Genomic DNA, 27,387 nt, shown 5'->3' with positions numbered 1-27,387 from the left:
AGAGAAAGAGAGAGAGAGAGAGAGAGAGAGAGAGGGAGAGAGGGAGAGAGAGAAACTGATGACTCTTCTCACCAGCATCCTATTCTTTCCACCAACACAAGGGAGGCGAAGATGTGAAAAGACTTATCAGCTGAAAATACTCTCTGATAGTCCATCTATAAGAAATCTGCCTCCTAGGTTTGAGACAAATTGGTCTGGAGAATTGGAGAAAAAAGGAAATAGTTACATCTTACTCACTCACTCTGTCTGTCCTTCTTGCCCAAGGTATAAAGCAAAGAATAATGAGCTGGATATAACTAGTTAAAAACAAACATTTGCTACTAAAAGGCACACTTTCTATATGATCTGGCCACAATTATCATGGTAGATATACAAGTATTTTTCCTAATACCCTTCTCCTCTATTTACCTACAGGCATTTGTCCTGGCCTCTAAGGACCTCTGAGAACTTATGCAGTTGGCTCTCCCAGGCGAGTGCAGTGTGAATTCTGAAGGAAACATTCCTGAGGTCAGTTTACTGAGTCCAAAAGTTTCCATCACCTCCATTTTGATGGATCAGGAAGGCCTTACAAAAATTACAGTTCTTCCCTCTTGTTCTGCAAGCTAGAGACAGCCCCAAAGATTTCACTAACCCCTAAAAGGTCTCCCTTCCCATAATCTTAGTGGAAACAAAGTAAGGAGGAGATGGGGAGGAGAAGCCAATAGATTGAGGAATCCTGTGTGACCTCCAGACTTTGGCAAAGGATATTTGCCATGAATGGGGACAGGCACACTGTAGTTTCTATTTGTCTTTCTTCTCTGTGTATGAGTTTATGACTCTAGTCTACTTGGCACAGGACTTTCAGAGCCTAAAAGTATCTAAGATGCTATTTTTAAGGCAAGGTACATGGGATAGCTGAACAGTTCAATCTGGGTACTTTGGAGTTTTAACTGGCTTCCTACTTTCTTGCATGCAGGCTTGCAACACATAGGAACATTTACCCAGAACTGAAAGGGAGCATAGAGATTATTTAGCTCAAACTGAGGTGCAGGGATTTGAAGTGACTCACTCACCCAAGGTCACGCAGTCGGTGGCAGGGATGGGGATTGAACTCCAGTTCTATGACTCAAAAACCTATGTTATTTTCCCTTTATCAGGAGTTCTTAAGGTTATTTGTGTCAGAAACCATTGGCAGTCTGGTGAAACCTATGAACTCCTCAGAATAATGTTTTCAAATACATAAAATAAAATACATACTATACTATTTCAAAAGAAACCAGTTATACTATAATACAGTTCTCAACATGTTATATAAAAGGAAAATTTCACAGACCTCAGGTTAGGAACTCCTCCAGTACAGAGGACTGTCTTCATCACACTCCAAGCAGATGGCATCATCCTAGAAGCGAAAGGAATTCACAAAGTTGTCTAGTCCTGGGTCTGCCACCAGCTCTCTAGGTAATCTCTTTCCATCTCACTTGTAAAATGGAGATCAACATTCCAGCCTTCCCTACCTCACAGGGTGACCTGAGTGAAATGAGATAATGTTTATGAAAGCACATCACAGCACAAGGTATTATTATTGCTATCATTTTATTTTAATAACTCAGATTTCTTATTACTATGATTATTACTAATTATTATAATACACTTCACTGAAGACACTTCCTTTCTTTTGCCCTTTTCAGCAGAGTCTGTTATATAAGCACTTCTCCAGGAAAAAAAATTCATTTCCAACAAAGCCCTGATGTGTGGGCTGGCCATTGTGTTGGTACCTTGAAGCCTAAAATTTTAAGAGACAGAGACAGAGATCAGGAAGTTGCTTATTTGATAGGGCAACATGTAAGTTTTTATTATGTTGTATTTTGGTTTAGACAGTACATTGTCAACTTGACTCTGTGCAGAGTTGTTCAGATGTTTCAGTCATGTCCAATTCCCATGATCCCATTTGGGGCTTTCTTTGCAAAGATACTGGAGTGGTTTGTCATTCCCTTCTCTAGAGCTCATTTTACAGGAGAGGAAACAGACAAACAGGAGTAAGTGACTTGCCCAGGGTTGCACAGTTAGTGTCGGAAGTTAGATTTGAATGCAGATTTTCTTGATTCCAGGCCCTATACACTATACCACATAGCTACCCCCTGGTCATGGTAGTGCAAGCAAATTCTGGATCCAATTTTTATTTGCTATGCAACCATGGTTAAGAAGTCACTTCTCTCTCACTAAGTCCCAGTTCTTCCTCTCTAATATGGTAGATAACAGTATTTGTACTACCGTCTCAAACAAGAAGATTGTTGTAATAAACCTAAAAGTGCTGTGGAAACCTGGGCCACTGTTTTTCAGTAGCAAAGCTTATTAAAAATAGCACACATCACATTTATTTTGGACTTCTTACCACCTATCCTGCTGCTGAGCCATCCCTAAGAACAGAACCTCCAGAGACCAAACTTTAGAAAAACCACCCCAGGGCTCAGCTGTACTGATTCCCTTATAAATGAGTGCAAACTCTCCTAATCTACTCTAGCTAAACAATTGCAGACCATCCTTCATATTCCTTCTAGCCATCCACCCTGTGCACATTGCTATCTGCCTTGTAGTACCATCCAGATTTAAACTTTTGCTCTGGAAAAAGCAATCAAATCAATACTGCCATCACCTCTGGAAAGGACATGAGATCCAAACACCCTGTGTTAGACTTTTGACTTTATTTGAATATTTCTTATGAAGTCACTGGCTTCTATTTAGCCATTCTAATTTTCAGGGTATTTGTTGCTTGGGAAAGATTGTACGTCTTTAGTCTCACAAATTCCTTTTTCAATTCTTTATTCAAGAACTCATTTCCAATTTTCCCTCTGATGCTCTCATTTCATTTATAAACCTGCTTTTAAACTTTTATAAACTATTGTTTCTTCTCTTTCTGTTTTCTAATTGAATTTATTGCAATCTGCATTTTTGCTTTTCTTTATTTTTTTAATCCTTAACTTTTGTGTATTGGCTCCTAGGCAGAAGAGTGGTAAGGGTAGGCAATGGGGGTTAAAGTGACTCACTGTGACTTTTTCTTAGATTTTTCCAAGTAGAATTTGGAATGGGATATTTTCTAGATGTTTGGAAAAGGGATTTTTTTGAGGGGGGGAGGTATTATTTTTTTGTTTGTTTTTTAAACCCTGACCTTTTATCTTAGAATCAATACTGTGTATTGGTTCCAAGGCAGAAGAGCTGTAAGGTCTAGGCGATGGGGGTTAAGTGACTTACTTGTCTGAGGCCAGACTTGAATCCTATCTACAGACCTGGCTCTCAATCCACTGAGCTACCCAGCTGCCCCTGGGGAAAGGTATTTTATTTCTTCCTATTTCTCTACCATCTTGACGCTACCTTGTTCTAAGTGCAATCTTCACAAAAATTCTATGAGGTCAAAAGAACAATTTTAAAAATTGAGAATTGGAGAGTCTAAGAGGCGAAATTACACTATACTAGGCTGTCTCATAATTGGTACAAGGGGAAGACACTATAAATCCCACAGGAGTTTGCAGCACAAAATTCCCATTTTTTAAGTCCTCAGTTTCTTCAGAGAGAACAGTCAGTAGGAATGTCCTTAAATATTCTGGGAGCTCCCCTCTTTCAGGAAGAGTAACTGTTTATAAGATGTGACTGTGTAGATAGAATCCACTCCCCTCCTCCCAGCGTGTCCCCACCTTGCTGCTTGGCTGGATGTCACATGAATGCTCCAAACTGGTCACAGGTGAAGAGCCCTAGAAACAATCCAGAATTAAAGGTTACAGGTCTGGGTTAAAGAGAAAGGACAAAGGTGTGGAGTGAGACACAACTGTGCTCTCTATTCCCTTGGAGGTGGCAGTGGAGCACCATAGCTGAGTCAGCCAGCCCTGTGGAGAACCACATGGTCAGGGTTAGGTTAGATTTGGCTTAAATCTCTATATATCTGCTTTCTCTATTTTGAGTGATCATTAATAAACTCTATGGAAAATAAGAACCTGGAGTTGTTAATTTTAATCTAAAAAGACTTGAGAAATATGGGAAGAATCTCTTGCTGCAATATGTTTCTTTATACTACCCTATCCTAGATCCTAAATTTCTACCACAGAATTTGGCTAAAATTAGTAAAATGTTGTTGTGTCCATGCCTTCTCTTGCAAAACATTTCTTGTCCTAATGATATGAAGTCATGACTAGTCCTTAATACCATATCATGAACTGATTTATTTAAATGACTTTCTCTATGCTAGCAGAAGCCTAAGACAACCCCCCAAAAAAAGAACTTCAAGGAAAATAAGTCCAACAAAAACATTGGTGAGAAACATTTCAAATTTGTGAGCGACAATCTGGGAGAGCTAATGTACATATATCCAATAAGATACTGCTACCTGGGATAGTAAGATAAATTTAAAAAGATGGAGTTTAAATAAGAACAAAAGTAAAATCCTATACTTAAAATTTTAAAACAATAATACTAGATGAGGAGGGGAAGGAAGAAGAATTGAATTTGTTCTTCTAGACTCTAAGTACAAAACTAAGTTAAATGAGTAGAAGTTATAAGGAAGCAGATCTGGGGCTCAGCATAAAAAAAAAGCTCCTTAGTGGATAGAGAGCCAGCCCTTGAGATAGGATTGGTCTCAGACACTTCCAAGCTGTGTGACCTGGCTGGACAAGTCCTTTAACCTCCATTGCCTAGCCCTTGCTGCTCTTCTGTCTTAGAACCAATACTTAGCATTGATTCTAAGATAGAAACTAAGGATTTTTTAAAAATACTAGATGAAGGAATGGTGGCTAAAATGTGGTCCAGGGGAGGAAAAAAGTTCTAGGGGCTTCCAAGTATAACAGGAAACAACAGTGTGGTATGGTTGGTGGGGGAAAAAAGAAAATATTAACTTAGGCTACATTGATGCAGACATAGTATTCAGAACAAATGGGGCAATGTTTCTGATGCATTTTGCCTCTTATCTTACTGGGATTCCTTCAAAATTTATCTGAAATAGCACCTTTATCAGGGAATTTTTCCTGATCCCACCTGTTCCTAGAGTCTTTCCTTTGAGATTATTATTCACAAAATGTGGATGTTTTATATATACTTAGTTATTTCCGTGTTCCATCTCCCTTAAGACTATGAGTTCCTTGAAAGCAGGGACTGGTTTTTACCTTCCTTCATATTCCTGGCTCTTGGCACAGTTCCTGTCTGCCTGGCACATACGCAATACTTAATAAATACTAATTGAATGTCATCTGGAGTACCATGTCCAGTTCTGGGTACCAAATTTTAGAAGCAACATTAACAAACTGGAATGTGTGCTGAGGAAAGTGACTAGAATGTTGAGATGGAGTGAAATAATTGAAGGAAATGAGGATGCTTAACGTGGGCATAAAGAGACTTAGAGGAGATATGGTGCAAATGTCTAGGTATTTGAAGGACAGGCACATGGAAGAAGACTTGGATTTGTTCTTCCAGTCTCCACAGGACAAAACTAAGTTAAATGAGTAGAAGTTATAAGGAAGCAGATCTGGGGCTCAGCATAAAAAATAAATAAAAATAAACTCCTTAGAAATTAGAGCTGCTCCAATCTAGATAGATTGCTTCAGGGAAGTAGTAAGCTCTCCATCACAGGAGGTCTTCAAATAAAGACAGGATGGTCAATGGGGCATGTTGTAGTAAATGACCTCTGGGGCCCCTTAACTGAGATTCTATGAAAATGGAATAAGAAGAGGTTAAAGACAAACCTGCTTTTCCTTTTGCCAAGGGTCAGCCTACAGCACAGATCTTTTTCTCCTAAGAAGCCAGTCGTTGAGAGAAGACAGTTGCCTGGGTCTCCTTGGAGACCAAACGAAAAGAATCCAAGCTGCTTTCTGAAAGCCTAGATCTAAGATTTAAGCTGGTGACATGCATAGTAGTTTTCAAAGCCATTTTAAATACTCATCAGTTTGTTGCCATCTGGAGTTTCAAGTCCCTTTTCTAAGAAAGAGATCCCTTTATCTAAGGGAACTCTAAATTGTTTTAGGAAGGACACTACTAATTCCATTCTGTTCCTCACACCCAATCCCCAATGAAAATGCCTATTCTCAAGGCTTCAGCCTCAACAGTATGTTAGGCCCTTCTTCTAGAGACCCCCAGGCCCAAGATTCATTCTTCCTCCCAACCAAGACTTTGGCCTTAGGGAATCAATAATGGAATTCAGAGAAGTCAGTAGAATGGATTCCTCTGGTATTCTTTCTCATCTGCCTCCTCACATACCTGATAAGATACCTTCCAATTTAAAATCAATAACCTTAAATAAAATTATATTTGCTTTGAATTAACAATATCTCTGACACCATCACAGTTTCCTGTCAGCCAACTGCATTTATTAAGCACCTAAAATGTGCTAGTCATTGTGCTAAGCTCACAGACCTGAAGTTGAGCTCACAAATATAGGAAGGCAAATGGTCTTCTGTTCTGTTCAAGACCAAGACAAAGTCAACTAAATTTTGGATCTAGTGAAGGTTTCTAATGTTTCAAATTTGGCAAAGCACAGAAATGACTCTGTTATGTTTACTGACAGTCTTTTCCTTTTTAATTGTTTGCTTTTTTTTAACATACTGTGGCTAGTGAAATTTTTTTTTTTGGAGAGTCTTGATGTCCAAAAAATTTATGAACTTTCCAATAAGCAAATTGAACCAGTGATCATTCTTTAGCAGCTTTAAGTGAATGGTCAACACTGAGGGACCTTTTGTTTCAGGGGGAAATAAATATTTTTAAGTTTATTCATAATTCAACTTTTTTAAATTTTTTAATCATTTATTAATATTCATTTTTAATATGGTTACATGATTCAAGCTCCTACTTTCCCCTTCACCCCACGCTCTCCCCCCACCCATAGCCGATACACATTTCCACTGGTTTTAACATGTGTCCTTGTTCAAGAGCTATTTCCAAATTGTTGTTAGTTGCATTGGTGTGGTAGTTTCGAGTCCACATCCCCAATCATGTCCTCCTCAGCCCATCCGTTCAAGCGTTTGTTTTTCTTCTGTGTTTCCTCTCCTGTAGTCCTTCCTCTGAATGTGGGTAGCGTTCTTTACCATAAATCCCTCAGAGCTGTCTTGTGTCATTCCTTTCTGCTGGTACAGAAGTCCATTGTATTCGAATTTTACCATAGTGTATCAGTCTCTGTGTACAATGTTCTTCTGGCTCTGCTCCTTTCGTTCTGCATCAGTTCCTGGAGGTCTTTCCAGTTCACATGGAATTCCTCTAGTTTATTATTCCTTTTAGCACAATAGTATTCCATCACCAGCATATACCACAGTTTGTTCAGCCATTCCCCAATTGAAGGACATACCCTCCTTTTCCAGTATTTGCCACCACAAAAAGCGCAGCTATAAATATTTTCATACAAGTCTGTTTATCTATGTTCTCATTGGGGTACAAACCCAACAATGGTATGACTGAATCAAAGGGCAGGCATTTTTTATAGCCCTTTGAGCATAGTTCCAAATTGCCAGCCAGAATGGCTGGATCAGTTCACAGCTCCACCAGCAATGCATTAATGTCCCAATTTTGCCACATCCCCTCCAGCATTCATTACTCTCCCCTTCTTTCATTTTAGCCAGTCTGCCAGGTGTGAGGTGGTACCTCAGAGTTGTTTTGATTTGCATTTCTCTAATTATTAGAGATTTAGAGCACTTTCTCATGTGCTTATTGATAGTGTTTATTTCTTTACCTGAAAATTGCCTATTCATGTCTCTTGCCCATTTATCAATTGGGGATTGGCTTGATTTTTTATACAATTGACTTAACTCCTTGTATATTTGAGTAATTAGACTCCTGTCAGAGTTTTTTGTTATAAAGATTTTTCCCAATTTGTTGTTTCCCTTCTGATTTTGACTACATTGTTTTTGTTTGTACAAAAGCTTTTTAGCTTAATATAATCAAAACCATTTAATTTACATTTTGTAATTTTCTCTAACTCTTGCCTGGTTTTAAAATCTTTCCTTTCCCAGAGATCTGATAGGTATACTATTTTGTGTTCACTTAACTTATTTATAGTTTCCCTCTTTATATTCAAGTTATTCACCCATTCTGAATTTATCTTGGTGTAGGGTGTGAGATGTTGATCTAAGCCTAATCTCTCCCATATTGTTTTCCAAATTTCCCTGCAGTTTTGGTCAAATAGTGGATTCATGCCCCAGAAGTTGGGCTCTTTGGGTTTATCATACACTATTTTGCTGATGTCATTTACCCTAAGACTAGTCCACTGATCCTCCCTTCTATCTCTTAGCCAGTACCATATTGTTTTGATGACTGCTGCTTTATAGTATAGTTTAATATCTGGTACTGCTAGGCCCCCTTCCTTCACATTTTTTTCATTATTTCCCTTGATATTCTTGATCTTTTGTTATTCCAAATGAAATTTGTTATAGTTTTTCCTAATTCAGTAAAGAAGTTTTTTTGGTAATTTGATAGGTATGGTGCTAAATAGGTATATTAATTTGGGTAGGATGGTCATTTTTATTATGTTAGCTCATCCTACCCATGAACAATTAATGGCTTTCCAATTGTTGAGCTCACATTTTATTTGTTTGGAAAGTGTTTTGTAGTTATTTTCGTATAATTACCGTCTTTGTTTTGGTAGATAGATTCCCAAGTATTTTATATTGTCTAGGGTGATTTTAAATGGTGTTTCTCTTTCTACCTCTTGCTGCTCTAATGTGTTGGAAATATATAGAAATGCTGATGATTTATGTACATTTATTTTGTATCCTGCAACTTTGCTAAAGTTGTTGATTATTTCTACCAGCTTCTTAGTTGATTCTCTAGGATTTTTTAAGTATACCATCATATCATCTGCAAAGAGTGATAGTTTAGTCTCCTCATTGCCTATTTTGATACCTTCAATTTCTTTTTCTTCTCTAATTGCTACTGCTAGTGTTTCTAGTACTATGTTGAATAATAGAGGTGATAATGGGTATCCTTGTTTCACTCCTGATCTTATTGGGAAGGCTTCTAATTTATCCCCATTGCATATAATGCTTATTGATGGTTTTAGGTATATACTGTTTATTATTTTTAGGAAAGGCAGTTCTATTTCTAAACTTTCTAGTGTTTTCAGTAGGAATGGATGCTGTATTTTGTCAAAGTCATATCATCATTTTTACTAGATTGGCACAACCTAGTCATGGGCAATGAATATTCCTACGATTTTTTGTCTTTTTACTTCTTTAAAAATTGCTTTTTAATTGAATGCCTATAATTCTTGAATGTGCATTGGTAGATTAGCTCAAAGATATCTTATGCATTTTGTAGTTATTTTAAATGAAACTTATTCAATCATGTCCTACTGTTTTTTTTTAAGACCAAGTCTTTCTTTTTTACTCAAGCTGAAAATGTAGGGGTTACTCAGCAGTCCCTTCCAATTCTGATTGGTATGGGGGCTTTGGCCTGCTGTATTTCTGATCGGCATCAGTTTGCTTTTCTCATATAGACTATATTGGTTTTTTTCTCTAATGCATAAAAAAATCATCCTCAAGATTTAATTGCTCCATACAACTGAGGCTCAAATCATTTCTTGTTGCCTCATATCAAAAGCCTAACTAACACAAGAGGAGTTGGAAAATCTTCAGTTTTGACATGAACTTCTGACTAGGTAGGCCACCATGGCAAATATCCCAGCTCCTCAAAGCTACTTTTAGAATTCTAAGGAATAATGGAAAAATCCTTCTCTGGGGACTCAAATGATCAGAAAGAATGGAAGCTGGGATGGTGTTACTAAATCATGTACTTCACATGTGCTGATTGGTCTCATAAAAATTTGGCATATATAGGTCAGTAGGTAGAAGTAATTGTGAATGGCCTGGAAAAATGAGTGATCAAATGTGATGTCCCTAAAAAACCCACTAATTTTAATAGTAGCCACCATGTTATAACATTTTTAAGGTCTGCAAAGCACTTTATATATCAGGACTTTTACTCTCAATAAAATAATTTAGTTCTTTTTATTATTATTATTGTTTTGTTTTATTTTATTCTCAGTTCTAGATTCTCTCTCTCTCTCTCTCTCTCTCTCTCTCTCTCTCTCTCTCTCTCTCTCTCCCATTTGAGAAGACAAGAAATATAAAACCCATTACAAATATGAAGTCATGCAAAACAAATTTTCACATTAACTATGTATGGGGGACAAGAAAAATAAAGAGAAAGAAATGCTTCAGTCTATACTGTGAATCCATCAGTTCTCTATCTGGAAGGGGATAGTCTTTTTCATCATGAGTCCTTTGCAACTGCAATGGTTCGACGTGTTGTTCAGAGTTACTCTTACAGTTGATTATTTTTATAATATTACTATTACTATGTAAATTTTTCTTCTGGTTCTTTGCATAAGTTCACATAACTTTTCTCAGGTCTTTCTATAACCATCCCACTCATTATTTCTTACAGCGTAATAATATTCTGTCACATTCATATACCACAACTTGTTTAGCCATTTCTCATTTGTGGGCATCCCTTCAGTTTCTGATTCTTTGCCAGCACAAAAAGAGCTGTTCTAAATATTTTTTGTACATATGAGTCCTTTTCCTCTCTCTTTCTTTGGAGTATAAATCAAGCTATTGGGGCAAAAACTCACTATTTGACAAAAACTGCTGGGAAAATTGGAAAGTAGTCTAGCAGAAACTAGCCATATACCAATATCTCACACTATATATCAAGATAAACTCAAAATGGGTAAACAACATAGACATAAAGATGATATCATAAGCCAATTAGTGGAGCATAGAATGGGTAATTTGTCAGATTATTAATAGGGAAAGAGTTCATGACCAAAAAAGAGAGTAGATAATTCAATTATAAAAATTTGAAAAGAATTTGCATCAACAAAATCAATGCAGATAAAATTAGAAGAAAAGCAGGATATTGGGTGTGAGGAATCTTTGCAGCAAGCTTCTCTGATAATGTTCTTATTTTTCAAATATAGAAGGAACTGAGCCAAATGCATAAGAATGAGCATTCCTTAGTTGATAAATGGTGAAAGAATATGAATTGGCAGTTTTCAGAAGAAATCAAAGCTATCCATAGTCATGTGAAAAAATGCTCTATCACTAATTAATAATAATTAAAGACAACAATTTCTGAGGTCCCACTTCAGAACCATCAGATTGGTTAAATGGAAGAAAAAGAAAATGATAAATACTGAAGAGGATGAGGAAAATAGGTATGCTAGTATACTGTCAGTAGAACTATGAACTAGTCAAAATATTCTGAAAAACAATTTGGAATTCTGCCCCAAAAGCTATTGAATCAGTCATACCTTTTGAACCAACAATACTGATACTAGATCTATGCACCAAAAGGTTCAATCAATTCTGCACAGTTTAGAATCATAGAGCTGGAAGAGGCCTTACAGATCATTTCATCCATTTCCCTCATTTTGCAAATGAGGAAACTGAGACCAAAAAGGAAGGACCTACTTTGTTTACACAAAGCATCTATCTGCAAATGCCTCTCCTTTTAATCAAACATGGTGCTATATTACTTTAAACATCTAAGCCTGACCTCATCTCCACAACTGCCCCTTCCACTCCTCCCAGACCCAATAAGCCATGCCCTGTGTAGCTTATTACTGACTATCAAAAGGAAATATTCTCTCCCACAGGCACAATTAGCATATTTCATTAGTCTGTATGCAAAGAATTTTAAAAAGTAAATACCTAATGAATAATCAATCATAATGAGTATTATTTTATTACTCACATTAAAGAAAATTTAAAAATAATTAAAATGATTTTTATAGCTAAGTTCTAAAAATGTAAACTTTTAAAAATGAGACACAAAATACCATTTTTGAAACTTTAGGATGTACGGGTAAACACTGTATTCTCATGCCTAGAATTTCATCCTAAAATATCCCCTTATTTGTAGTAGCCTTCTTTCAATAGTTACTGTTCTCCATAATTGTTTTTCTCTGGAGAAGAATTTCCCTCTTCTCAATAAGAGCCTTTGCTGTGTTGTTTCCCAACAAACCTTGGACCTGCTCCATTATCTATTATACTAAGGTGATGCCAAAGGCCTCCATCTGGGATGTCTCTTGAATATATGTGGAGTGACTGCCCTTTCATGTACTATAATTAATTTCCAATTCTATTATACCATTATGGATCCCTGCTCTTTCTCTCCTAGAGAGATCCTTTTTTTCTGAGTTATTTGCTTAATTTCTCTGAGGCGTGTTTTGTGGATACCTTTAGCATGTCAATAAGGAGTTTGTTTAGCTGGAAACAATTGAGAGAAGACATTTCTTCTAGGATCAATGAGATACCTATCCCAATGACAAAGATCCTTACCCTCAAATATGAAAGTGAGTGTCCTAGTTGTATCGTGGCTAGGCTACAAGAAACTAAAGAATTACCACCCAAAGTGACATACGTAAGCAAAGGGTCAATTAGAAGCCTGGGTCCTTCAAGTGCTACCCAGTTTCAAAACACTTCATGAGTCAGCACTCACTCAAAACCAGAATTTATAAACCTCCATTAATATGTTTATTGCGATAAACCAACCAAAAAGATTATTTCAAAACAAAAGACATTTAGTCAAATAGTATATAGTAAACTAAGTGAAAAAGAAAGATTCTCTTGCATATCTGCAGAAATACACCCTCCCACCATTACTGTAGCCTAAGTTGTGGGGGTGTATATACACACAGATACACATAGAGAATGTATCCACTTTCTACCGGAGGTGTCAAAAACAGGGTGCACTGCCCACATTTGGTCCACAACACTCCAAAGCATAGCTTGAACCAGAATAAAATTTAATTGTTTAATATTTAACAAAAACAAGAAAACATAAGTAATATTATATAGTAAAACTAAATCAATATGCAGTTGGCAGGGATCCATATGTATGGGTTAATGGCCCCCATTTCTTATCACTCTGTACTTTCTTAGTAATGGGCTCCCAGGGGTTAAATATCATTTCTATATAGAAGATTCCCAAGTGATATATTCAGTTGTAATCTTTTTCCTGAGCTCCAATTCTACCATATCTTGTAGACATTTCAAACTCAATATTTTGTAGGTACCTCAAACACAGCATATACCTAAAAGAACTCAGAATCTTGTCCCTCAAACTCTTCCCCTCTTCCTAATTTTCCTATTGCTGTTGAGGGTGCCACCATCCCACTCAAGTTTCAAGGCTTGTGATTTGTATCATACTAGACATCTCACTTGCGTTCCCCCCCCCCAAATATTTAAATTTGTTTTCCAAATATCTTTTCTAAATAATACATCTTTGGTAGATCCCCTCTTTCCACTTATACAACCACCATCCTGATGCAGACCTAATCACTCCTCTCCTAAATTATTTCAGTAGCCTTCTTTCTAATTGGTTTCCTTAGCTCAGGTCTCTACTCCAGTCCAACTTCCACTCAGTTGCCAAAGAGATTTTCCTAAGGTGTCTACCCAATGAACTCTCATGGTCCCCTATTACATTTGGGATCAAATTTTTGTAAATGCTCTGTTCAGTATTTAAAACACTTCAAAACCCAATTCCTTCTTACCTTTTCTACCTCCTTATAGCTTATTCTCCTTCCCAAACTCTACAATCTAACAACAATCTAGCCTGCTTGAGGTTACCCATGACATTTTATCTCCATTTTCTATGTCTTTTCCCTGGATATCCACCATGCCTGGAATGGTCTCCCTCATCATCTCCACTCCCTGGCTTCTCTGACTTCCGTCAAGACAGATCCAATCCCACATTTTGTAGGAAGATCTTTCCAGTTCTTCTTCTTATGGTGCCTTCTCTAAGAGATGACTTTCCTTTTACACATTCTAGATCTTACTCGTGAATAGTTATTTGCATGTTGTCTCCTCTATTAGAATATGAAGGAGAGGACCATGTTTTTACCTTTCTTTCAACCCTAATACTTAGTACAATGCCTGGAATATAGCAAATACTTAATAAATGCTTGTTGACCAATACATGTGTGAGTTGGGCATGCTTATAGTGGGGACCTTTGGAGGCACACAAGTGACTGAGGAAACTTATCCCTATTCTTTGTTGGACTTCACATTGTCTCTGCTGGAAGCCAAGTCTCTATTCTTCATTATGTATTTCCAGTGGTCCCAAGCTACGGTGCTTGTGAAGTTCCTCTCTAGCCTCTTTAAGGTCATCTGTTGCTCTCTCCAACAATCTATTTGAGGTACAGTAGTTAATAAGTTTCTCTCTTAAAGGGACAGCTAAAATCTTCAGCCACATAACCAAAAGTCATGATAGCAAGCAGGCAACAAAAGTCAATAGACACTTTCTAGCTAAAATTATCTGCCCATATGATGGCTTTTTTCCAATTATGCCTGACCCCAGTCGACTCTGACTTGAGGTTAGAAAGTTCCTTTTACTTCCATTATCCCTGGCATCTCCTCAAACCATTTTGGAAACTCCAACCAAAAACACTCAAAAGAGCCATATGGGGAAAGGGAAGCAGAGCTCTCCTCAGCCCCCCAAATTATTTGGTGACATATGAACTTGAAGCAAGAACAATAAAACCCTACTCTCTTCACCTTTCTCTCTGCTATCACCTTAGATCCTTTATTCTATATTTCTATCATCATTGTACATCCCTGCTGCAACAAAATTTCTAGTCTTGGTTTAGCACTTCTTGTATCTAGACTCCTTACATTTGCTTTCTAATAGGTGGCATGATGATAGTGGCTTAAGTAAACATTGCAAATGCTCCACAAATGCAAATAAAAGTTTATACCAGAACAGTATATAGTGAAAAGCATGATAGACTCAAAATTCAGGAGACCTGGATTAATTTCTTGGTCCTGACACTTATTTAATTATAGAGCATTGGACAAGTCATTTAACATCTGGGAGTCTGTTTCTTCACCTAATTAATCAATATGATATGAATTTTCACTAACTACTTCATGTGAATAGTGTGAGGAAAGTTCTTTGTAAAGCTTAAAGTGATATATATATATATATATTTGAGTCAATAATAATATTTCATAGGAGTTAAATTTTATATTGATAGAATTTTGCTTTCATATCCCTTTCCCTTCCCAAAATATCCCTCTCTCCTCCCCTTCAGAAAAGGCCATTCTTTTTAAACAAGAGAGAAGGAAAGGGAAACAGTTCAACAAAAACAGCCAAACCATCAACTAAGTCATACATTTGTTATAAGTTTGCATAGCCATAGCTCCCTAAGAAAGATAGTGCATCCTTATCTCTTTTCTTTGGTGCCAAGTATGGTCATTATGATTTCAAAGCAATTAATTTTTGATATAAATTGATATTTATTATTGCTGTTCTTTCCATGTGCATTGTTATAGTCATCATGCATATTGTTTTCTGGATGCTGTTTTTTTTTCACTTTGTATCCATTCATACAACTTTCCATGTTTCTCTAAGTTCTTTATAGTCATCATTTCTATCATTGCAGTAATATTGTATTACATTCATTGCTTAGTCATTCCCCAAACTAATGACCATCTGCTTTATTTCTTATCCTTTGCTACTAGAAAAAAAATAAAAATGTTTTCAAATATAAGATTTTTTAAAAATAGAAGTAATAAACAAACAAACAAACAAACAAATAGAAGTTTAAAACTACTTTCAAACTTCCAAAAGCAAAATACATTTAGGTTTAAGTGACTGAAAAATGAATGCTATACTTCATGGGAGTGGGGAAGAGGAAAGTTAGTAAAGGTAATCATGAAGACCTGAATCATGGGAATAATACAGATTACTATTTAGTGATGGCAAACTGCAGGGCATTTGATAAGAATTGTACAACCTCCTGAAGTTCCTGGACTTTCTTTTTTCTCTGCTGTGATGCTAAGTGGGAGATCCGCTATAGAAAGTTCTCAAAAGCTGTCTATCAATGGCTCCTATGTTAGAACTCATGAACATGGGGTGCTAGGGAAACAAGAGGACTAAGAGATAAAAACATTTCTCTAGGCAATGATGAAAAATACTGACTGGGGTAACAATATGAGGGTTCTTCTCTGTAGTACACAAATTTCACATTGACTGTGACTTTGACTTTTGAGTATGAAATATTCTATTATAAATGATCAACTACTGATGGAATCTAAGATCATAAGTTTCCTATTCATTCTCATTAGCAGTAGTGATATTTGGCCCAGAACAGTACTACTCTGCTATACTATGCTGAACAGAGAAGTTACCCTGAATCAAATTCTTTCATCTATATTCCAAACCTGAATTTCTTATTGACTATTATAAAATTGAAGATAATGTTGTTCTGAAACATATGTGAAACTTTTCAAAATAATATAGTTAAAGGACAACATGAGTATTTTCTGATAAAATATTGAAAATTCTACTTAAAACAATTTTGCTTTTAAAAAATCGATGCAATATACCTAAGGGTAGCTTTCTGTTTGGCACAATAGTTTAAGAGGAAAGAACAACACCAGCTTTGTTGAAGAGAACACACTGGACTGAAGAGTCCCTGAGCTTCCATCAATCTCCCTCCCCAGTATTCTACAGCAGGACAACATAGAAGGCAGCCTAACAAATTGTTGACAGAATTAATCAGGCTCCATCCCCATGCCTCCTTTGGCTTCCTGGTTCCCTAGGCTAAGAAAATATAAGTCTCTGCCTTCAGCAGATATGCTCAGAGATTCCCTTGGAAACATAGGTTTCCCAGGAAAAACAAACTAGTAAAAAGAAAACAGAAAGAGGAGACTGAGTACATTTTGCTTCCTTTAAACTCTCTCCCTGATTACTCTCTGGCCTTCTGCCTGATATCTTTGTGGCCCTAGGCCCTAGTCAGACATCACTCAGAAAGCCTAGATGAGAAATTTTCATGCGCTAATCACCAGCAAAATAATGGCTCTGCTTTATATTTGCCTAGTGTTTTTTTGTTTTTTTTTTTTGTTTTTTTTTGCCTCTCGAAGTGTCTTTACAGATATTGCCTATAACAAGGGCCATTGAATGGGAGTTATTATCTTCCTTTCATAGTTGATAAACTGAGGACCTAAGAATATGTGACTTTCCCAAGGTCATATAGCTAATTAGTAGAAAAATAGGTCTCTAAATTCTGAGCCCCAGGTTTTTTTTCTTAAGTAACTTTCTTAATATCTTTTATTTTTGTGACATTCATGTTTCTCAGTGTGTCCCTCCCCTCTCCCAGAAAGCCACACCTTGGAGAAAAGAATAAAGAGAGGATTAAATCAATTCAGCAGAACTAACCTACATATTTAAAAGGTCTGGGATTTAATGCTGTTTCACACCTACCATTCCCTACCTAAATGGAGAAGGAGCAAAATGGAAATACTTTCTCATGTCTTTTCTATGGGATCATACTTGATAAGTACAGTTTCTTAGCATTCAGTTTCAGTCATTTTGTCATTCTTTCCATTTGCTCTCTTCTGTCATTGTGTAAGATGATTTTCCTGGTTCTTGTTACCTCACTTTGTATCACTTCAGATGTCTTCTCAGGCTTCTCTGTAGTCTTCATATATTTTTTTCTTGCAGCTCAATAAGATTGATTATTTTCATCCTCTATACCAGTGGTTCTAAAACTTTTTTGGCCTACTGCCCCCTTTCAAGAAAAAATATTTCTTAGCCCCTGGGAAATTAATTTTTTTTTAAATTTTAATAGCAATTAATAGGAAAGAAAAATCCACCTATGGCTATCACTGCTTCCCTGTATCGCTGCAACACCCACCAGGGGGTAGTAGCGCCCACTTTGGAAATCACTGCTCTATACCTCTATACCTCATTCCCAAATAGATTAGCATGTACTTTGTTTCCAGTTCTTTGTTATTACAGAAAAAAGCTAGTGAAGTTATTTTGGTGAATGTAGGGTCTCTCTGCTTTTTTTTTTCCAGTGTGGGGAAATATCTGGCAGTGGAATTTTCTCCAGGCTTCTTTCACAATGTTGTGACATCATGTTCTTGGGCCCATTTGTCTGAGATAAGTTGGGTTTTCATGGGATTTCTCAATCTTTGCAGGTCATGTACTCAATTAACAAGGGAGTCAGATTTGGAGTTTGGACCTATTAACTCCTATTCAATATACTATTCTCCATGATATTGAGTCAAAAGGTTTGAGGTTGTTGAGTCATTTTAAGTCATGTCCAACTCTTTATGACTCCATTTGGGGCTTTCTTGACAAAGAAATGAGTGGTTTTCTAATTCCTTCTTCATCATATTTTACAGATGAAGAAACTGAGGCCAGCAGGATAAGTGACTTGCCCAGGGACACATAGCTAGTAAATGTCTGAGGTTAGATTTGAACTCAGGAAGATGAGTCATCCTGATTGATTCTATCCACTGTGCCACCTCGCTGCCCCAGTGAAACTTGATGAAATGTTTACTATGCATCAGGCTCTGTACTAAGAGCTACAGAAGTCAAAAAGAAGCAAAAGACAATTCCTGTTGTCAGAGTTTATAGTCTAATGATAACATGTAAACAACTATGTACTCACTATATACAGATAAATTGGGAATGACAGAGGGAAGACACAAGAAAAGGCAGTTCAGGTAAGACTTTCTATAGAAGGTGGGATTTTTAACTGGGATCTGAAAGGAACCAGGGAAGCCAGGAGTAAATGAGAAGTGGGAAAGGGTTCCAGAAATGAGGGACAGCCAGTGAAAACGTCTGTAATGAGGAATTGAAGTGTATTGATCAAGAAATAACAATTTAGACCACAGTTGAAAGTCTGACCCCCATAGATGCCAGTTACCATGACTTTGTTACCAAGCTAGAGTTAACCCAGACCCAAACAGTTAAACTTATGAACTCCATGAAGGAGGGAGTTATGTTATCTAAACTCTATTGTCTCCACCAGCACTTAGTACAGTGTCCTAGAAATACTGGGTGCCTAATACATTTTTGTTGTTAAGTAGTTTATGCATGAACATATATTGTTTAAAAGAATGGCCAAGAAAGAAAGTCAAGATGGCTTTGAGCAATTTCTCCTCACTGGTGGAGATATGGAGTCTCTCTAGGTGGCTAGGGGTTTGGAGTAACTGCCTCAGGTGCAAAGATTATATTTCAGCCTTTCTTCCAAGCAGTGAGAAGGAAGGTACATAGTCACTCAACCTCAGATCAGCAGCTATGAACAATTCAAGAAAAAAGAAACAAAGCAATAAAGGTCCAGTGCTGCTTGTTTTCCATATCTTTGTTTTTCCAACATGGAATAGACTCTGAAGAAATTCATCATAGTGGAATAGAATGAGGACCGGATTTGGAATAAGAAGACAAAGGTTCCCTTCCAGACTTTTCCACTAGTTTAGTCTTGATCAAGTCAAATTACCTCACAGTGTCCTTATCTGCAAAATGAGGAGGTTGGAATAGCTGATCTATGAGGTCCCTTTCGGTTATAAATCCTACAATTCTCCATATTATCTTCAAGCAGAGGGTTTCTTCCTTCTTCCCTAGAATCATTCTGGATAATTTGGTTGCTACAAATCAGAGATGAGGATAGGAAGCAGAAACATGCTGATGACCCTCCTCTGAGCTGCCATTGTCAACTAGCTTTCTCCCCTCCCAGTGCCATCCAATTATCAGCTAATCATCAGGTCAAAAAGGGAGCCACCAGATCGGCAGAGCAGGGCCCACTTGTGGTACAATGCAAATTTGATTAATCGCCATATACTGAGACACCTCATCCATCATCACCTCTCAGAGCAACCAGAGAGAAAGGGAATTGGTCAATGAGTTCTTGGCTGAAAATGAGTGGTGGGTCCAGCCACTCGATAAGGTAAGATGCATACACATAGCCGCGATGAACAAGGTCGGGACTGTGCAACATTAGGAATTCACTCCGGCTGCTCTGATTGGTAATTAAGTGACTCGTCTACTGGCGGACAGTCCTGCATGTTTCCCCAGGCATTTGTTAGTTCTTCGAAAACCACTACTGACAAAATGAGGTTTGCCCTTGGTACACAGATAATGAGACTGAGCTTGACAGGTGTGGCACGATTGGAGAATCTCTACATGAAGCTCATTCTGCTAGCCACTCTACAGTAAACAGACTCATTAGAACTTGCTGGTCCCTAGAGGCAAAGCATGTTTGACATTATTAATTGGCTTTTCTGTATAAGGAGTCAAATAGATGAAAAGGTTTATCAAGCTGAAATAATTAATTTTGCCTGAATTCGCTGACAGTTCAGTTCTCCTGTAAAAGACCATTTTAAGGTCTTTTTTTTTTTTTGAATTTCAAAGTTCAAAAGACATAATAGTGGTAAAAGTGAAGCTTTTTAGTAAATTATAATTAAAGGGAATTTAATTAACTTAGACCTGAGGAAGGCAAAAAAAGAATTGCTATCTGTGTCTATACAGAGGTCTAGATGGTTGAACATATCATGGCTTAATAATGCATTAATTTTAATCTAATCAAAGTATAATAAAAGAGGTAATTATATGTTTAAAAAAAATTACCAGGCTCCAATATTAGGATATTTAAACACTTAATACTCACACTGCTTAGAGTTAGCAAAAGTTATAATTGTACACTCAAACTAAGCTTATTTAACTATGCGGCTTATATGCAAGAGGTTAATTGAATATATCATTGTTATAATCCATGTTGAAACTATGATGAACTACAGAGTTCTCATTCCATGCCTGCAAAGGCTTCTTTTTCCCTTTTTTTTCCTTTGAGTCTTTCATCTTCCCTAAAAAAAATAAAATAAAAAAGTAAATGTTTTCCAGCTCCTTATTGCTAATGCTAGCAGAGGCTTCTGGGATTACCCTTTCCTTTCCATTTGAAATTCCAAAGAACCTTCTCTTGCTCTACAAAGTTTACCATGGGTATCACAGGCAGATCTTTTTGCAGTTCTGCACTGAAACTTTCAAATGAGAATTAAGAGACAATCAGGCAGATAATTTCCTTTTCTCTTCCCTTCCCCCCACTGATGGCTCAGTGAAAAGAATCCTTGTTCTCCCAGACAGGTCATAATGCATTCAGATTGTGATGTCAGAATGGCCATTGTTTCTGTCAACTTCATTCACAAAATACTGAGAATTCCTTAGAAATGCATAGGATTACACAGCTGTTTTCCAGCAAAAAGCCATTTGGATACATCTGCTGATGTACTAATTTTGCGATCTGAAGATGGTCCAGCTTTTCCTAAATCCTTCCGACCCTGGTAGAATAAGAGGGAGGGGAGACATGTACCAAACTCTTCCCCTGAACCCTTGACATGTTGTTCTAACCCTCTGTCCACTTCACATCCTAGACAGAAGACACAACAGCAGGATGCCTGACCACTTTTTAGCCCTAATGACAACAATCACGCTTCTCAACACTTCATTTGTACCATTATAATCCAGAAATGCCTGTTGGAGTGGCCCAATTAGCCATCAGTGGAATGTAGAAATCCTTGCTTGTTAGTTCTTCTTTTTGCTCATTTGAAGCAGCAGGGGCCTTGGCAAATGAGTCCATGTCCTTGGGACCCGTACAACCGCAGCATCACCTGAAAGCAAAGCCCCCTTCAGGACACAAACTGAGGGAAAACCCAAACCCCAACGCCTCTGAAAGCGACAGAAAGAGGCATTTCGGTGACCTGGAAGCACACAGATACTCAAAGCATTAAGTTTTTCTTATACTTGAGAACAATGTTCTCTCTTTTTCCGAAATCATCCTTGGTGATGCTTTTTATTGTGGGGAGGGGGGAAATGAGGAGTGATAGGAACAGGTAAAATGAAACTACTAGAAAGAAGAGGAGACTTTAGAAAAGGAATAAAAGCAAGAATGTGAAAAAACATTCTCTAAAGAAATTCTCTATAGAAAGTAGCTAACCTACTGATAAATGGTGCAACCTTTAGGTAAAAAAGGGTTTCCCAGCTCCCCACCCTCTCCTGGGGGCCCCCCACTCTACCACCTCTGAATTGTCAGGGTGTTCTGACAAGGTATTAAAGAACTAGATCCTGCACCTCCTTTTCCTGAACTTATTATTTATCACATCCCCTGGTCCCGTGTCGTATTCGTTTTCTAATTACCTATAAAATATAGCACAGAGGATGTTATGTTTAAATAAACTGAAAGGAATGATTGGCAGGGGGGCCCTCACGTGCCAAGTTTCAGGCCCCGGACCATCATCATTCACCAGTATGTTTTCTCATGAAGTCAATATGTTGTTCCATTCCAAATATGCTTAAAGAAAACAAGAATTGATTTATTTGCAATTCTAAACAACTTATCAAATGGTAATGATCACAGCCTGATAAACACATAGGCTGAAAATATGCCTTGCAATGCTTCGTCATTTTGCTGATGGAACTAATCATTCTGGGCTTCTCCGAGTTTCTGAGGCTTTTTTTTTTTTTTTTTTTTTTTGCTTTTGCTTTCCCTTTGTTAATTCCACTTGATAAGACTTACCAACCTAGAAGGCTTCTGTGTCAATGTGGTCAGTGAAGGAGGCTCCAAGGGGAGCACACATCTGCCCAGCACCTCCCTTTCATTCATTAACCCACCAGGGGCCAAGACTAATTAGATCAGGCTGCTCATTTTAAGCTGATAATTGATTTAAATAGGTTGCTCATTTAAAATAGAAGAAAAAGCCTGCTAAACATTTGGTGCTTGAATTTTTTTTTCTTCTTTTCCTTGCAACTTTCAATTGCCTGTGTAATGTAGCATAAAATGTCGAGGTCTCCCCTTTCTCTCTTTTCTCCTTTTTTTTTTTTCAAAAAAAAAAAAGGGCCATAAAATTAATTACAATAAGTATGCATTGCACAGGGGCACGGGGTTAACTGATGGTTCTAATGAGCAATTGCTGCTTTGGAAGGGCCCACAGCCAATGCTGCCTGTTTCCTATAGGAAATGTTGCCAGGGAAGTGGAGTCCAAAATAGCTTGTCTAGTTTGAATCGCTAATCCCTTCTTAAAGGACTGGTTTTGTGATACTCCTTCAAACCACTGGGTCCAACCATAAGTTGGGTGGCCATGGGAATGGTTTCTTGGTCAACAAGGAAATAAGTATTTCATCCCTGAGAAGAGGACTCCCAGGTTGTGTGCAAAAGGGGCATTTTCCTCTCTCCTCTGAGCCCAGGACTACCACAGAGCCCAGAAACCAGCCTTCAGATCCGTAGGACCTCTTCCTTATCAATGGGTCATTCATTACCAGCTCCAGGTTATATAGATTTATTTCGGGTGCTGATCAAAAAAGTTTAGACTGGCCTCCCATTTGGAAACTAAATCACCCTGCTAGTTTACACTGTTCAGCTGTCTGTATCCTTGGGCCCACAATGAAAAGGGCTTTTGTGTGCAGCCTAGAGGGTGATAAAGGAAGTAACCCTTGTTGTTGGCTATTTAAATTTTACTGTTAAAAAAAGAAAAGATTCAAATGATTACAGGAGGGGAGACTAGTGTATGGAGGATGTATAGTAGAGAGGGCTGAAAATAGTTTGAAAAGGAAGGTTATTCTCTAAACCACACAGAATTATATGGGTAGGAAATCATCTTCCCATGTAGCCTTTTAATCTACTTTCCCAATGGCCAAGAAAAATCAATCAGCTTAAGTTTAGTTCCTGGGCTGAGTGAGGGCTGCCCAGAGGTGGTAGGGGGTATCACCTGCCCCCCAGCCCTTATTATCTGCTCCTCTCTACCACCATTCATTTTTGATGTCTTGAAGAACCAGTTTTCTGGGGGTCGTGTCTGTGTTGGTGGCACAGCGTTTTCACAGTTATAAATTGCATTCTTTCTGCTTCTCCTACAAATTAGAACCAGAGATTTCGCCTTTCAGTTCATATGGGTCCAAGGCCTGGATGCTTTGAAAAACTATTCAAGAGCACTTGCTAGTGGCTAAAGGCCAGTATCGCACTTCCCCAAATCCCCATTAGTCAGCCCATTTAGAAAGAATTTAAGCCTTTCAGCTGATGGGGCACTTGCCCAAGAGATGACAATAAATAGAAAACATCCCTTTGTTAATTCCCAAGTCTGCGGCAGATAATTTTTTCACCAGTAATGATGTACAGTTTTAGATGTTTAAGTCCCAGGTAATTTTTTCAAAGCAATAAGTTGGGAAGTATATTGAGTAAAACATCTCCTGATTTAAGTACTAATGAAATAAATCTATCAGGGCTTCCCCAAATATCAGTCTTACTGTTTGTCATTCCTACATATTTGCCCAAGTCAATAAGCATTTATTAAGTGCTATGTACCAGGCACTGTGCTAAGTGCTGATCTGATTGCCTAAAAGAGTTCCCTACAGTATAAATAATTAATTGAATATGTATGCTAATCAATTGGGAAGAAGCATTAGGTCTTCCTCTCCTTAAAAAGAGCTACAATTTATTTTCTAAGAACATAAGATCATAGATATATAGCTGGAAGGGATGTTAGACATCATCCAGTTCAAGTCCCTCTTTTATAAATAAGGAAACTGAGGCTGATAGCTTTCAGACAAGGTGACCAAGGTCACAGGTGGTAAGTGTCACAACTAGGATTTGAACCTATGTCTTCTGAACTATTATGATTTCCGGATTGTTTAAGGCAAAATAGAGATGAGAACTTTTAAGTGATATGTTAATTCCTTATTTTGATAAATGTATCAAAGCATGAAGTAGTAATGACATTAAGACAAAAGGAGCAACTAGGTGGTGCAACGAATTGAGTGCCAAGCCTGGAGTCAGGAAGACTCATCTTCATGAGTTAAAATCTGGCCTCAGACACTTACCTTGTGATCCCTGGTAAGTCACTTAACCCTGTTTTCCTGAGTTTCCTCATCTGCAAAGTGAGCTGGAGAAGAAAATGGTAAACCGGTCCAGTATTCTTGCCAAGGAAACTCCAAATGGGGTCACAAAAAGCCAGACACAAGTGAAAAACAATTGAACAATGTTAAGACAAAGCTAACAAAATTAAAAGAAATCTGGCAGCATTCACCTGAAGTCAATCCAGAAAGAGTTGGCTGGCTTATCTTCTTTTTATTCCTTCTTTCTTTCTCCATTTCTGACCTAAATCTGCACTTTGTCCACTATATAGTCTACCCGACTGCCTCCCTTTGAGCAGTTAATCCTACAAAAGATATCACTATAATCGTGATGAGCTCATCAGTGGCAGATTCTAATCTTTCTTTTGCAATTAAAGAAATCCAATGTGTAACTGTGTGTGTATGTGTGTGCGTGTGTGTGTGTATGGCAAATCAATTTTTAATCATCAAGTAATTCATTTCCTAGACAATTAATTTTTATTTAGCAATTCAGATTTAGATTCTTATAGAGCTATAAGAAGAATAAGATTTATACAACATGTTAAAGTTTTTAGAACACAATCACAGCTAGTATTACAAAGACAACATGATGTGGTGAATAGAGGACTTAGAACCAGGAAGACTTGGATTCAGGTCTTACCTCTGACTCATACTAGCTATGTGACCCTAAGCCAAGGATGAACCATTCCTGTTCTCTGGGAAACTCTCTAATCAAAAGATGATCTGGATCTTTGAAGAGAGCTCCTTATTATAATGAAATTATGGATTCCTATTTCTATATAAGTAATTATGTGTATATATACAGTTTAATGTATATATAAATGTACATACATAAACATAGACATGTATATCCATATCCACATGCATATATATAAATATATATAAATGTATATATTTACTGCGTGTATACAAGTATTAAAACATATATAAATGTGTGTATGCATTTATATTTATATGTGTATATAAATAGATATCAAGTACAAATGTGTATATATAAATGCATATAGCTAAATATATGTAAATATGTATATAAAATGCAAATGTCTGCATATATAAATATGTGTGTATATAACTATATAAACACATATATGTATATACAAATATGATTTTATATATAAATATGAACACAAGCAAATAAAAATAAATAAATCATGAATAATATAGAAATAAATGCAAATATAAATGAGTATATATGAATTGCATATACATGGATATATAAATATATAAATGTGATTATATAGAGATATATAGAAATAAAAATATAAAAAGATATGAATGTGTATACACACACACACACATACATATGTGTTCCTTTCTCCTTCCCTCCCTAGTTCCTCAGTTCCCCAATGGCTTTAGTTGTTTGGATATTGTCTCCCCAATCAGAATCTAAGTTCCATGAGGACAAGGATTCAGCATTTTGTCTTTCTCTATATCCCTAGTACTTAGCATAGTGCTTTGTACATAAGAAACATTTCATAAATGCTTGCTGATGGACTGGCATGCTTTCGATGATCCAGGATGATGCTTCTAGCCCTCTGTATTGGTGGGTATGGCTGAGATTGGCAATATGTCATCAATAGTCCTTCCCATCCTACATATATACAAACTGTCCAATGGCCCTCAGCTAACAACAGCTGTTTGTGGCACTCATCTCTGTTTGCAGTTTTAGCTCCACATCCTGCCTGAGCTAAATCAAACCTTAAATCTCTGGTCATCATACACTAAGGAGTTTGGTTTGCAGTCCTTGTACTTCCTAAGTGTCCACAGAAAGGGCTTGTGTCTTATTGCTGTGCCTCAGTGTGTAAATCTCAAAGTGATCACTCAATATCTCCTTGTTATGAGTAAGAGGTTAAAGTGAGGGCCTGAGTCTGCACTACTAAGGAAAAAAAAACACCCAGGTAAAGTGAAAAAGAAAGCTATATTTTACAGCAGAAACTGAATCTTACTTTAAAAAAATAATAATTACAGGTATTTGTACTTTTTAAAGATTGTGCCTATTGGGTAAGTAATGGGTTTATGCATTCAAGTATATTTACTGGACATCTCCTAAGAATAAGTCAGAAATAGCTAATGTGAGAAATATCTACCACATTTTTGATGGAAAGTGCACACTAGAGACATTAAGTTTCCATCCAAAAAGACTGTAAAGATGCCTTGTGTCACATAGCTCATAGTTATATGAGTAGTGTGAAAGCCAGGATGCTCCAAAACACAGGAGAGGATATTAACTGAAGGAGTAAGAGAAAGATAGTGATAACGGAGCCACAAGTCTTTGGAATGGAAGGTCAGGAAACACTTGTGTGCAAGTACTTGAAGTCCAAAACAATAAAGATGGTAGAGAAAGTATTTAAAACATCTAAAGGAAGATGAAAGTATTTGAGGGATGCAGATGAGGGGAAATGTGAAATCGCTCTGTTGGATTTGGATTTTCTTAAGACATAGGTGCGAATGGTAAAGTAAGTACAAGCACAATCCCAGGAGATGCAAATTCCTATCCATGTTTTGGGAAAAGAAGCCATACAAAACATGGAACTAGATGGGCACAGACAAGCTGCAGGCAGAGTCTTTCCCTTTGCAATGTGGCCAATAGCTTGAACTGGACAGAAACTACTCTGGAGTAACTCTAGGAAACAAGCCAAGAATAATTAATAAACAGCAGGTTGGGGAGTAGTTAACACCAGATACTGTAGTATCTGGATTTCTACAACAGAACCAGGGCTGCTACTAAACTATGCAAAAAGGGGCACAATAAAA

Source organism: Gracilinanus agilis, chromosome 3 (genome assembly GCF_016433145.1).
Source record: "Gracilinanus agilis isolate LMUSP501 chromosome 3, AgileGrace, whole genome shotgun sequence".
NCBI lineage: Eukaryota > Metazoa > Chordata > Mammalia > Didelphimorphia > Didelphidae > Gracilinanus > Gracilinanus agilis.
The sequence above is the reverse complement of the archived record's forward strand: the minus strand, read 5'-3'. Positions refer to the sequence as shown.